Here is a 14506-nt window from a genome sequence, read left to right as displayed (position 1 = left end):
TTTAGGTACATTGCTGTCTGGTTTCCTCATGCAGTGGGCAGGTCTGTTACTAGCCCACTAACATCTCAGCCTCTGTTCTCTCCACTCTCCTCTCTCCCTTCTCAAGCGACATTTCCTACCAACTTGTTACCCTGTTGCCCTCTTCTTCTAGGCTCCTTGTTGCTGGAATTCTTTTGCTATGTTCTCCCATCTTCCCATGGCTTCATTACTGCCTACCCCCATCCCTGAGACACCGAAGAAGCATTCTGACCTACCCAGTCCCATGTAAACATTCCTGCCCTGTGCATTGTCAGTGCCTGGCCTGCGTCACCCACCTTGATATATGGCATAAGAACCACTCATCTGAGCCTCTCAACAGACTGAGGTCCCTGTCAGCAGGATCCATGACAGACCTGTTTGTTACATCACCAGTTCCTGTGACACACTCGTGCTTACTGATAAGGATGTTCCTGATGAAAAGTGGCCAGATAAATTTATTTATTGATAAAAAACCCACGAAAATAGATGATGGCTTCTGGGGTCAAAACAGTAGTGAACAGGGAGTAAGAGTCCTGTGACCGTTTTCCTTTCCTTGGTGAGTGTGGTGTTGGGGCTCAGACCCAGCCCCTTTCAGGAGAGATAAGCACTGGACCACTGACCCGCATCCCCCAAACCCTCCAAAGCAGACACGGTAAGGGATTAATCACCACCAAGTCTACCCAGGGAGATGGGTAGGGTCTGGATTCACAGCGACTGAATCCAAACAACCCAGCCTAGGATGAGTATCTGCCTTTTGAATCCTCCATGCATGGTCAATGTGGCAGGTGTGGTAAGGGTTCCGAAATCTCACGGTGAACAGGTCTTATTTGAAGTCAGGAGTTCGTACAAACTCATAAATACAAAAGCAACAGAAGTTAAAAACCATAGAGTGTTTGACTTCCAAATGAAGGAAGGCGAGAGTAGCAGGTCTCGCCCCGCTTGAAATTTGTCTTTCTAGATGGAAATTCTCTTCTGAAAATGATCCCCTGGGGATTTTGACATTCCTGTCGTCCATCAGGGTTTCAAGTGTGGCCATGAAATAAGTTCCTTGAAACGAAATTAAACCTCTCCTTACAGGATGCTGTGATAAGTTCCACTTGTTGCTGAAACACCAGAGCACAACGGCTGTTTTCCATTTATCATGAGCGGAATATTGAGCTGCGTCTGAAATGGGGGAAATTCGCATTTACTAAATGAAACAGTGTCCCGCTTAAAGCAATAACAGGCCATTTTCTCTGCTCTCATGGTAGGAAGTGAGGTTTGAATGCTGCCTGCTGTGTGCGAAGTCACCCTGAACCTAAAAGGCATGGAGGCCCTGATTGGCCCCTTTACTATGTCTCCACACTGTTCCTGCATGAGCCAGAGTTTCTGTGACATCATCAAGAACCCAAGCATCAGTGGTGGATGCTGGGTGTATGACATGCTTCCCAATGAAGTCATTGAGATAGAATTATGAAATCTGGATTTCAACTTGGTCGCTAGATTAGCTGACCAGCAGGTTCTAGAGCCAGCCTAGCCGCTAACCCGAAATCCATCTAGACATACAACACATCCAAATTCAAATGCAATGGCATCACTGTAACCACAGGAGGAAAAAGTAATCACATAGTGCTAGTTAATGGAGAAATAACATTTGATCAAATACTCTCCAGGAGCATTATCATTGTTTTTAAACTCTCAAAAACCTAGCAATAGAGAAAACTTCTTCACAGAGAACACTGCAGAAGGCCTCCAGTGAGCTTCCGCGTAGGGCCAAGGGCTTGGATACTTTCCCTGAAGTCTGAGAACAAAGCCAGAGCTTCCTTCTCATCACTGGAGCCATAGCTAGTGAATCTCACACAAATAGAAGGTGTAGAGATTGGGGAAGAAGTAAAATAGCTTTATTTGGAGATAGCATGCTTTCCCCTATAGACAGTTCTAAAGAATCTACCAAAACCCTTTCGCACCTAGTGAGGGTAACCGGGTCATGGAAAGCAGATGGCCCGCAGCAAGGGCATCCACTAGACATCAGAAGCCAGGGGCTACCTATAAACAAACCGCAGAGAACACGGCATCTTCAGAGAGCTGGCAAAGGTGGGCGAAGTAGATCTTCACTCTTAGCTGCAGACAAGACAGAAAATCCAAATCAAGTTGTAGCTCTCCATGCTTGCTTTTCCTCTCGATTGCCCGTGATCCGCCCGTGGGCCTTGAGGAGGAGAAATCCTTTACAGGAGCAGTGTTCATCGGAGCCAGGGGGTGCTTGACATGGAATAAGAACCACATTGGGTCATCTTTGCCAGCCATTGTTACTATCAAAAGAACCAAGGGGAAATTTTCAAAAAACCAGAAACCCTAGTTGTGCTTCCCATCTGGTGTGAAATTACGATCAGAGTATTGTAGACATCTGCCTTCCCCAACAATTAATAATCCTAGCAGGAGAAAAGCCCTTTAGACTCAGACCTTACTTCACAGAGGGGGAGATTTGTCTATTCCGAGCTGCAGCAGGGAGTGAATGACTGCCGCTCTGCAGGTAAGTTCTTTCCTCGCAGAGACAATAGGAGCACGCGGCTAGCCTATTGCTAAGCTTTCTTAGTAGGAGCCCGTGGGAAAATACACCACCCATTTGATTAGGCTTTAAAATCCATGTTTCATAGAGTCATATCTTGGCCTGTTAATTAAGACCACAAATGACTACTCTGGCACTTACAGTTAAGTAAAAACTTTCCAATGGAGCTAATTATTTTGCATTATCTAAATGTTAACTGTAAGTGCTCTCCTTTTTCCTATTACACACGTCTCTGGAGCTAATTTTGTTCTGCATTATATGCCATTTTTCTAAGGTAAGATGGCAGTGTTCTTTGTCACTTAAAGGACAATTCATCAAGGAAGCACAGAAGTCAAGGATCCAACTGGCGTTTTCAAAGGCTTTGTCTACACAACGAAACACACAGCAGAACACTCTGAAGCGCCCCACTCCCGCCCCTGCCCAACCAGGACTTGAAAATAAGTCCTTAGAATGTGCAAGCAAATACTCATTCTAGGTTCTGTTCAAATCCATAGCAACATGCTACATACTTACACATATTTACTGGTGTGTTACTATGATTAAAAGGATGGATCATGAGGAACCAGGCACTGTGGCACAGACCTCTCGCTAATCCCAGCATAAAGGAGCAGATAGAGGCTGGAGGGTTTCAAGTTTGAAACCAGCCAGAACTGCACAGGGAGTTTGAGGCTAGGCTGAGCTATATCTTAAGATTCTGTCTCAAAAACAAACAAACAAATAAATAGTCAAGAAGCAGCTCAGTGGTAGAGCCCTTGCCTAGAGGACCCAAGGCCCTGGGTTCATTCCCAGGGAAAAGGAAAAAGGAAGGAAATATAAGGAGAGAGGGAGGTGAGAGTGGAGGGAGAGAGAGAAGAAGGAGCTGGAGAAAAAAATCTCTCTCACATATATGGAAAAATTAGAACATCTGCATGGTTCCTTTAAATGTGAGGCATTGTTCTGATTGGCTTAATCAGTTAGGCACCAGGCCGGTCTGATCTGGCTTGCACCAGTTTCCTTTGGTTTCCTTTCATTCGCAGAGTTTAGGCTAAAATTCAGGACTTTGCAGTATGAGGCAGGTGCTTCACCACTGGGCTTCATCTCTGCAAAAAAACCATTCTGGATGAAGGATGTTGGATATTGGTGAAGCAGTCCCTGTCTCTGTCTGTCTGTCTGTCTGTCTGTCTCTTTTTCTCGTGTGTGTGTGTGTGTGTGTGTGTGTGTGTGTGTGTGTATGTGTGTGTGTGTGTTTTAGTAGCACCTCTTATCCGTGTAAATTTAGTAACTTATAAAAAGACCAGGTGATTGTGATGTAATTAGATCTGACGTCACCTTATTCTGATAGCTGCTGAAGCATGGGCACCTGAGTGTCAACAGTTAAGGAAGAATAGGTCTTGGGGGGTTATTTACATTTTTCTGTACTACAGATAAAATACTCACTCAACACACTCTAGTGTTTAAAGTGGATGTTTGAAAACTAGTGTGTTCCAAACAAGATCTCCAGACAGCTGTTCGAATGGGGACAGACTCAAGATATGTGCACACATGTTCCAACCCTAAATATAAGTCCATTTAAATTCCTCATAGACAGCTATTCAAAAGGGATTATTTCTGTGTAGAACATAGAGGTTAGTTACTTTTATTTTAAACACAATAACAACATCATAAATCTTGGTTGAAAAACAGTTGCTAGGTTTTTTAATTCATTGACTATTGTGTTTGATTTTATGGAAAAAATTTAAAAATTTTCCAGGTCACTTTTTAACAGTTGTTATGGTCTCTGTGGGAACAATTTTTTTTAGTATTCACTTTCTATTTATTGATAACGGTTTATGTAGATAATGAAACATATATCTACTAAATGTCTAGAAACAACAACTTCATGATTTTATCTTTACTGGGAGCTCTTGTAACAGAGCCCTCTTAGCACAACTGACTCCATGATGGACATGCCATTCAGACCATAAAACTCAGCACGTAGACAACACTCTCTGCCAAAATGCAAGCAAAGACCTAATCTATTAAAGTCCATAGTTCTTGGAAAGTCTCTAAATGTACCAACTTTGTTTTTTGGCTTTTGTATTTCTACTTCTGGCTAACTTCTTGATGACTGAAATATGTCACCCTAGGTATGTTTGTTTATTTATTTATTTGTGTGTGTGTGTGTGTGTGTGTGTGTTTGCTTAAAAGTTCTCCCTAAGAAAGGCTCAGTGCTACACTAGGATCGCAAAAAGCCAGTGCTGTCACTGCCAATTACTAAGAACTTTCTCTTGACTTAAACCCAGATCAGCTCAGTCTTCTTTGGTGGTTTACAGACTATAACATTGAATGATATAATTGGTATGTAACACCTAAGAATGAGTTAAAATTTATCCCTACGTAAATCAGTACAAATCTTGCCATTGTCTAGAGACAGGCCACCCTAATTGAACATTCCTTTTTGTGTAATAGCTAATTATGAAAATGCATGATTGTGTAACCAAACACAGAATGTAAAAACCTTGTTAACATGTAGACTTATGGTGAACTTCATGGATAGAGAACTATCCAACACTGAGACTCTAGACACACAGTCACCAACATGTCTACTTACCCAGGACCTTCAAGAAAAGTTCAGTTTCACACAATTAAAAAAAAAAACCTAGCTTTTATTATATTGAAATGGAATCTTATTTACTTATTTTTTAAAACAATCTATTTTTATTTTGCATACCAATCCCAGTTCTCCCTCCCTCAAGCTACCTCACCTTTTCCCCACCTGACATCTCAGCCCCTCCTCAGAGAGAGTAAGGCCTCCCATTGGGTAGTCAAAAATGTCTGTAACATTACGTTGAGGCAGGAGCAAGGCCTTCCCCCTGTATTTAGACAAGGGATACTTCCATAGGGAATGGGCTTCAAAAAGCCTGTTCATGAACTAGGGATAAATCCTGATCCCACTGCCAGTGGCTCCACAAACTGCCCAAAACATCCAACTGTCACTCACATTCAGAGGGCCAAGTTCAGTCCAGAGTCAGTGAGTTCCCACTGACTCAGGGTGTCCCCATCATGGTCTTGACCCCTTTGCTTGTATTATTGCTCCTCTGTCTCTTCGTCTGAACTCCAGGTGCTCATCCCAGTGCTCCGCTGTGGGTCTCTGCATCTGCTTCCATCAGTTACTGGATAAAGGTTCTATGTCCACAATTCAAGTAGTCATCAATCTGACTACAGAGCAAGGCCAGTTCAGGTACCCTCTCCACTATTTCTTAGGGTCTTACCTGGGGTCATCCTGGTAATTCCTGGGAATTTCTCTAGAACCAAGTCTCACTAACTCCATGATGGCTTCTTTGATCAAAGTCTCTTTCCTTGTTCTGCCAAATACCAAATAATCCAATTTAAAAACTGTGTACAGATCTAAAGAGAGAATTCTCAACAGAGAAAGCTCAAATGGCTGAAAAACACTTAAGAATTGCTCAACATTCTTGGCCATCAGGAAAATGCAAATCAAAAAAACACTTCTGAGATACCATCTTATACCTGTCAAAAGGGCTAACATCAAAAACTGATGACAGCCTATGTTTGCGAAGATGTGGAGTAAGGTGAACACTCATTGCTGGTAGGAGTGCAAACTTGTACAGCTGCTTTGGAAATCAGTATGGCAGTTTCTCAGAAAATTGGGAATCAATCTACCTCAAGACCCGCAATATCACTCTTGGCATATACCCAAAAGATGCACACTCATACAACAAGAAAATTTGCTCAGCTATGTTCCTCATACAACAAGAAAATTTGCTCAGCTATGTTCTTAGCAACATTATTTGTAATAGCCACAACCTAGATGCCCCTCAACCAAAGAATAAATAAAGAAAATGTCGTATATTTACACAATGGAGTACTTACTACTCAGTGGTTAAAAAAAAAAACAATGACTTATTTGCAGGCAAACAGATGAAACTAGAAGAAAACATCCTGAGTGAGGTAACTCAGACCAAAAAGATAAACACAGTTTGTACTCACTCATAAGTGGATATTAGACATAGAGCAAAGGATAACCAGCCTATAGTCCACAACCGCAGAGAAGCTAGGTAACAAGAAGGACCCAAATAGAGACATACATGAGTTCCCCTGGGAAGGGGAAATAGACAAGATCTCCTGACTAAACTGCCAACATGGTGGGAAGGAGCGAGTGTGAAAGGGGAGGAAGGAACGGGGAGGAGGGAAGGGATGGTGGAGTTGGGGAAGGACAAAGAGGGAGAACATTGAAATGGAATCTGACTCTTGTTCTTTGTGAAGAAACTTTCACATTCCTAATACCTTCCTCAAGATGGTTCATAGAAACTAACACCCTTTCAATTCTATTTCACTTTGATCTACTTTGCATCTCTTTTTCAAGAAGAAACTGGTAAGTCAGTGTTTAAAATTGTATCTCCCCCCAAAAAATAAATAAATAAAAAATAATAAATAAATGAATAAATAAATAAATAAATAAAATTGTATCTCCCTATCATACCTAGAATAACGACAAGGAAAACACAGTTCCCAGTTTCCTTCCAAATGAAACTTCAGGCCTGGGTAAACACATTGTGTCAAACTCAGATGTTATTTACATTGTTAGGTTTTTATAGGAAGAGATAACCCATTTAATTAAAGACACAGATCTAAAATGGAAATGTGATTTTTGTAAATTGCGGGGTCTGGTTGTCAGAGCCACAGCAACTCTGCAAGGGAAGTGTCCAGATTCTAGTCTGACTGACATAACCCTCCCACCCCATTCTCCACCAGTGTGGCCAGCCCAAAGGAAGTGAGACGCTGCATCCCTGTCCCCCAGGATGCAGCTGAGTGAGAAGGGTAAAAATAGCACTGCCAGCTCCCAGAATCACCAGTTCTCAAAGTGAGCCAGAGGGCAGAGCAACGCTCTGGCTTCCAACAGACACAACCTCATCATCCCAGTCGGCTGGCCGGGTGTAGAACATGGAACACAGCAAATGGCGGCTTCCTGCTGACTGTGTACCAGATAGCCACAGAGAGCTACCAACTGTGGTGTTTCATACCTGGATGTTTAATAAATGCATGCGATCAATATGTTCTGATAGCCACTGAGATGGTTGAATGCTTTCCTAAAGATTTGACCTGCATAAACAAGGACTGGGAAATATGCAAAGAAACTGTATAAAAGCTGTTTAGCTTGAGTTTTTTTTTTAAATGAGGGTTCCTATATGCTTATTAAAGTTATTTAAAGATGAGAAAAATGCAGTATTGGTGGCTTAGCCTTTTAAGCCACCATCCCTCCATCTTGGCATCGTTGACGTATGGAGCTACAGGATTCTACAGGATTCTTCACTGTGCAAGCTGTTCTGTGTGCTGTAGGATGACCGTAAAGGATACATGCTAACACAGGTTTGGTCATGGTGATACACAGATGAATAGAAATGGCTTAATTTAAGATGTAAGAGTTACTTAATAAGAAACCTGAGCTAATAGGCCAAATAGTATTGTAATTAATATAGTTTCTGTGTGATTATTCAGGGCTGAGCAACCAGGAAATGAACAGTCTCCTCCTACACACAACAGATGAATAAACAGAATGCTTATTCATAAGATAATATGTACTTTTCTCTCAAAGAAAGAAAAAGAAGTGGTACATTTCAGACCAGATTTTTTGCCTCAAAAGCCAAGAGTTCTAACAAAAGTATTAAGTCAAGAATGGACTGCCCAGTATGTGAAAGAATGGGGACCAAAAATCTCCTGAAAAGGCTACTTCTAAGTATTTACCTTTGCTTATGAAACTACCCATAGACCATGTAAGTACTGTATACTTTCTAGTCTTTTATTTATTATCATGTTATCAATTACCCAAACCATGGGGTTTTACTATGACATTTCTACACATGTATGCAACATATTTTGGTCATGTTCACGCCACATTATCTTTCCTTTATGGCCTCTGTATTTTACACATAGTATTCACAATTTGACAGTTATATCAGATATTGTATGTGTTCATGTGTGTCCACCTATGTACACATGGAGGCCAGAGGTCAACACAGAATGTTCATAATCACTCTCCATCTTATTTTTGGAGACAGGATCTCCCCCTGAATCTGGAACTCCCGAATTTCACTAGACTGGCTGGCTCTCGGGTCTTCCTTTCTCTACTTCCCCTTTGCTGAGGTACATGCCCCCATACTTGTTTTTTGTTTATTTGTTTTGTGGTTTAACTGGGTGCTAGGCATCACATTATGCCCCCCAGCTGGTGTAGCAAACGTCTTACTGACTGATCCATCTCTTCACCATCAACATTGAATTTTTTTATTCACTAACAACATTGATGAATAATCCCAAATCCTATTTCTGATTTCTTGTGCCACAGATTCAGGAGGATAGTGCATAAAAAACATGCTTTTACTCTGAGAGTCACATTGAAAGTTATTGTTTTGGTTTTATTTATTCATTCTCTTCTTATGGTGACATACACACTAATTATCCTAAGATATTTTCCTATTTTGATTTTTTTAAAAAAAATAGGCCCGGTGAGAATTGCTAAGATCGAAAGCAATTGCCATGTGGAATGGCAAGGGTGCAGCCCCATTGGAAGCCTTATTAATCATGACAACGCAAAATGGTGCAGCCACTCTGCACGACAATTTGGCATTTTCCTAAAAATTACATGCTGTTTACCATTTGATCTAGCGCTAGCAATCCAAGGCATTTATGCAAATAAATAGAAAACCTTAGTTCACATGAAAAAATACTAATAGCAGCTTTATTCATCATCACTCAGATGCTGAACTCACCAACATGCCCTGCAATGAGTAGGTGGGTATTGTGGAATATTAGTTTAAGATGTGTTACATTCATTTATGCTGAGGGGTATTTGTTTAATGATGCAAAGATGTGTTGCATTCTTTTATGTTGCATTTGTTTAATTTTGTAAAGTCTGCATAAAACACCTGATTGGTCTAATAAAGAGCTGAACAGCCAATAGCTAGACAGGAGATAGGATAGGTGGGGTTGGCAGGCAGAGAGAATAAATAGGAAGAGAAATCCAGGCTTGAGAGAGAAAAGAGGAAGGATTGATAAAAAAAGGAGAGGAGAACACCAGGGACCAGTCACACAGCCAGCCACAGAGTAAGAAGGAAAAAAAGCCATATAGAATAAAGGAAGGCAAAATGTCCAGAGGCAAAACATAGAAGGGGAGAAACCGGATAATTTAAGTCAGAAAGACTGGCTAGAAACAAGCCAAACTAAAGCTGAACATTCATAGGTAAGAATAAATCTCTATTTATTTGGGAGCTATGTAGTGGGCCCCCAGAGAGTAAACAAACAAAAACCTACAGGTGGAACTGTATTAAACCCATACCTTGGAATATTCAACAATAAATATAAATAGTCAAGCTGCAGAAATACATAAAATCATTTTAAATCCATGTTGCTAAGTCAAAAAATGCTTATTTGGAAAGGCTGCATACTCTACGGCTCCAACTGCAGTATAGTCTGGGGGAGACAATAAAAACATGAGTGCTTGCCAGGGGCTGGAGAAGGGACAAAGAGAAGTGAGCTGGTAGAGTGAAAAAGGGTTTTTGTTATGTATGAAATTATAATGGTGGCTACAAGTCATCGCAAACATTGTCGCGACCTAAAGGATATATATCAAAAGAATGCTGGCAATTTGGACTTTAGTTAATAGTGTGTCAGTTTTATTCCATCCATTGTGACAAATGCATCCAATTAAATGTAATTCACTAGCGTTAATAGCAGGAGAAACTGTGGAGGGACGGTGGTAGTTTGAATAAGAATTCCCCCCTAGAGGCTCTTAGATTTGAATTCTAGGGCATTCAGGAGTGAGCCACTTGACAGGGATTAGGAGGTGTGGCCTTCTTGGAGCATGTGTGGCCTTGTTGAAGGAAGTGTGTCTCTAGGGGTAGACTTCGGGGTTCCAAGTCCTCAAACCAGGCCCAGTGTCTCTCTTCTTTCTTGCTTCCTACTGTTTCAGATGTAGAACTCTCAGCTCCTTCTCTAACATCACTTCAGACTGCATGCAGCCATGATTCCCACCCTGATGACAATGAACTAAACCTCCGAACTGTAAGCCAGTCCTAAATGTTTTCCTCAGAGTTGTGGTCAAGCTGTCCCTTCACACAAGAGAATGGTGACTGAGACGGGGCCCAGAGGCCTTGGACCAAAGTGACTCCTGCTCATGTGATTCCTCCAAACGTAAACTTCTAAAAGGGGGAAGAGTCATCATTTTTAAGTGACTCTGAGAACTAAACAGAAGTAAGTTTTCTGAAGTGGTAAAAAATACCAATTTTTGGGTATTAGGCATAAAACAGAGTAGTTAGCATTTAAAGATCACTAAGAATGTTCTTTCTTGATGTTCTATTCTGGCTTCAATGCCCTTCTGTCTCACTGAAGAGACTTCAACAATCTGTCTCCTATACAAGAAGTACTGTCATATTTATAAACACCCTATTTCCCTAATTTTTAATTTCTTGAGATATCTCAGGGTTACCACGTGTGACTGATGGCTACCGCCCCACTGAATCTCAGTGTAGGACATTATGGAACCACTCAGTCTCATGAGCCCAGTTCCAGTGCCATTTGGAATCCTCAGCACGTCTGGAATCCTCATCCTTCTAGCGTCTCAGCGGGCACAATAGTGAGTTCCTGCCCTTCTTGCTTCACCTTGGATGGTGAGCTAAACAGTGAAAGTGAACACATCCGGGTCATCACCGTGAACACGCCACCCAGTTACACGTCTCTCGGAGCAATGGGCTGATGTGTCCACACCAAGCCCTGAAGAACCCTGCAGCTGCTGTTCTCCATGCTCTCTGACCTCCACAAAGGACATTAGCATCTTCTGTCCCGAATTACTTAGTGGGAGACGCTCTGCCTGATGGCAGCAGTGACACCCGCAGCCTGGTTTGGATTCATTTCTGAACCATGCACTTTGCTGCTGCCGTTTGAGATTTCAACTACAAACTCATGGGTTCTTTCTTCCAGTTGAATCTGCCAACATCTCAGGTTTGCCCACACCAGAAGCTGTCTTTCTTCAGGCTGCTCCTTCTTTGCTCAGAACGAAGCACAAACAGCTTCCCAGTTGCTTAAATTAAGCCTAGCAATAGCCTGTACCCATTTCCCTCACAGTGGCCATTTTCTTCCACAGAATAGCACACGCACGCTGTTTGTTAATTACTTTTTATTAAGTAGACTTTTTGTTCTGGGTTTACTTTTAAATTTTATAACTGATTTTGGAGACATCGTAATATTTTTCGTAGTGGAAGTAGGGCTGGCTCACAGTATAAACCCAAGCATTTGTATAGGACCTGAGAATTAGGTTTGTAGCACAGTCCAAGAGAGATTCTGTTGATTCCTTATTGGAGACTGCGGCCAAGTAGGAGAATGAGATAATATGAGAACAGCAAACAAACCAACAAGAGGAAAATGAAAATCCAAATAAGTAATTATTGTGATTGAAAATACACAACATGGTGGCAGCTTTCATTTTGTCTGTCACATATCATGGCCTTCTTTTCTAGGGCAATGTGGGTCACACACACGCGCGCGCGCACACACACACACACACACACACACATATACACAATGGTTCCTAACCTGCGGGTCACAATCCTTTTGCAGACCAAATAACCCTTTCAAAGGGGTTTCATTTCAGATATGTGTATTATGATTCATAACTGTAAAAATTATGGTTATTTTTTTTATAATTTTTTACAGTTATGAAATAGCAATGAAAATAATTTTATGGTTGGGGGTTACCACAACATATTAGAAACTGTTTTAATGGTCACAGCATTAGGAAGGTTGAGAACCATTGGGCTAATACATTATCTCTTATTGCTAGGTATACCTAGCAATACCATAAATTATACCATAAATCATTCTGGCATTTTCCTTCTTCTCCTTAACATTTAAGATGTTAAGTGTTTTTCACTTCAAACAATGCTAAAGTAAATATATTCATATCATACTTTCACACTATGGGGCAGTCAGCCCTTTATTAACATATGCACTGTAAGTACTTCGAAATCTTTTAGTTTTGGGGTATATTGTATCATCCAAAAATCAATTGCTCAAGGAGTCCACAGTTTTCCTTTGTGGTAGCTGAATGTTGGGAATTACTTAAGAAAGGTTCATCTACCTGTAAGGAGCCACAATGTTTTCTTGCATACTAGTGTAACATTTTAATTATTCCCTTTTTACTGTAGAGATTTATTCCACACTGAGATATAATCTTCTTCTGAATAAATATCCAGTTGCACAGGCTTGTTATGGGAGGCCAAGGCAGGAGGATTATTAGTTCCTGCTTGAAGAACTTAGTAAGACCTTGTCTCAAAATAAAAACATGAAACAAAGGTTGGGCTGTAGCTTAGTTGTAGAATGTTTGCAAGGTCCTGAGTTTGGTCCCCAGTACGTGAACCCCAAAATACAAGCTGTGCTAACACAACTGTAACAAAGTCACCACATGTGAATTCCCTAGATCGTCTTGAATGAACATCTAGAACACATTTGCTGGTTTTATATTAGCAATGTATCAGTCCCATGTGGTTTGACTGACAGTTTTATGGTAAGTTGTAATTTGCAGCAAGTCAAGTTCCTTTCAACAGTCACTTTTATTTTTTAAGATATTCCTAATGTGATAGTATGAATGTATTGGCCCCCTTATGTTCAGAGGATGTGGCACTATTAGGAGGTGTGACTTTGTTGGAGTAGGTATGGCCTTGTTGGAGGAAGTGTGTCACTGGGGAGGAGAACTTTGGGACTTTGAGGTCTCATATATGTTCAAGCCACACCCAGCAAGACATTCCACTTTCCTGTTGCCTTCTGATCAAGATGTAGCCAGTACCATGTCTGCGTGCATGCCACCATGCTTCCTACCATGATGGTAATGGACTGACCCTCTGGACTGTAAGCTGCCATCTCAAATAAATGTTTTCCTTCCTTTATAAGAGTTGCCATGACCATAGTATCTCTTCACAGCAATAAAAACAGTAACTAAGACACCTACTATTTTGTATTAGTATATAAAACTCTTTGTTGGTAGACATCTAGGTTGTTTCTCACTTAAATTTCCTACAATAAATTCCCTAAGCATGCTTTTCATCATTTAATGTGATTCTCTATGGCAAAAGGAGAGAAGTAAAGCTAAGGGTCTGGGAGATGCTTTAGTCCATAAAGTGCTCTGCAACAAGCTTGGGAACCAGAGCCCCAGAGCCCATGCCAAAGATGGGGTTAGTTGTCCACACTTGTAACTCCCCACTGGCAAAGTGGAGGCAATAGGATGGCTGGGGCTCAGTAGCAGACAGCCCAAATTTGCATAATTCTCAAGTCCCAGGTCTAGATGGATACAAGTATGGAAAACTATCCTGAGAAACAAACCAGAGGTTGACCTCTGGCCTTAGACACACACACACATGTACATGCATGTATACACTCACACACACACACACACACAAAGAAAAACAGTGCTGGACATTGCTATCTCCTTTATCTACTCTAAGCTCACCTAATAGAGAAGAGCTGGACTAGCTCCCATGTACCCTGTGTCGTAATGCACTTCATGTTCATGTTTCCTGCGGCCAAACACCATCCCCTAAAGCCTTTCATATAAAAGTCCTAGAAACTGGTCCTGTTGATGCATACCTATAACCCCATCATTTGGGAGACAGAACGAGAGGACTTCCAGGTTTGAGAGCAAGAGCCTGTCTCAGATAAACAAGTCTTAGAGAAGTAGCCACAAAGTGGTTGCTTTGTTTCTAACATCAAGGACCGAGCATGGCTTCTTCTTCAAAGAGCTTTTGCCTCATAGATTCCCTGAAGCAATGTGTATCTGGTAACAGTCTGCATAACAGCTGATTCCAGTCTTCAAGGGCAGACTTAACCTTCAAGTGACTTTCTCCCGGGATGCCAGCCTCTTTCACAAAAGAGAAAGGCAAGTCCATGCCGGGTCTCTGAGGCCTAGGCTAATACAATATT

The sequence above is a fragment of the Microtus oregoni genome, unplaced genomic scaffold (genome assembly GCF_018167655.1).
Source record: "Microtus oregoni isolate MIOR12 unplaced genomic scaffold, Mior012 000060F_ref0000265, whole genome shotgun sequence".
Taxonomy (NCBI): Eukaryota; Metazoa; Chordata; class Mammalia; order Rodentia; family Cricetidae; genus Microtus; species Microtus oregoni.
The sequence above is the reverse complement of the archived record's forward strand: the minus strand, read 5'-3'. Positions refer to the sequence as shown.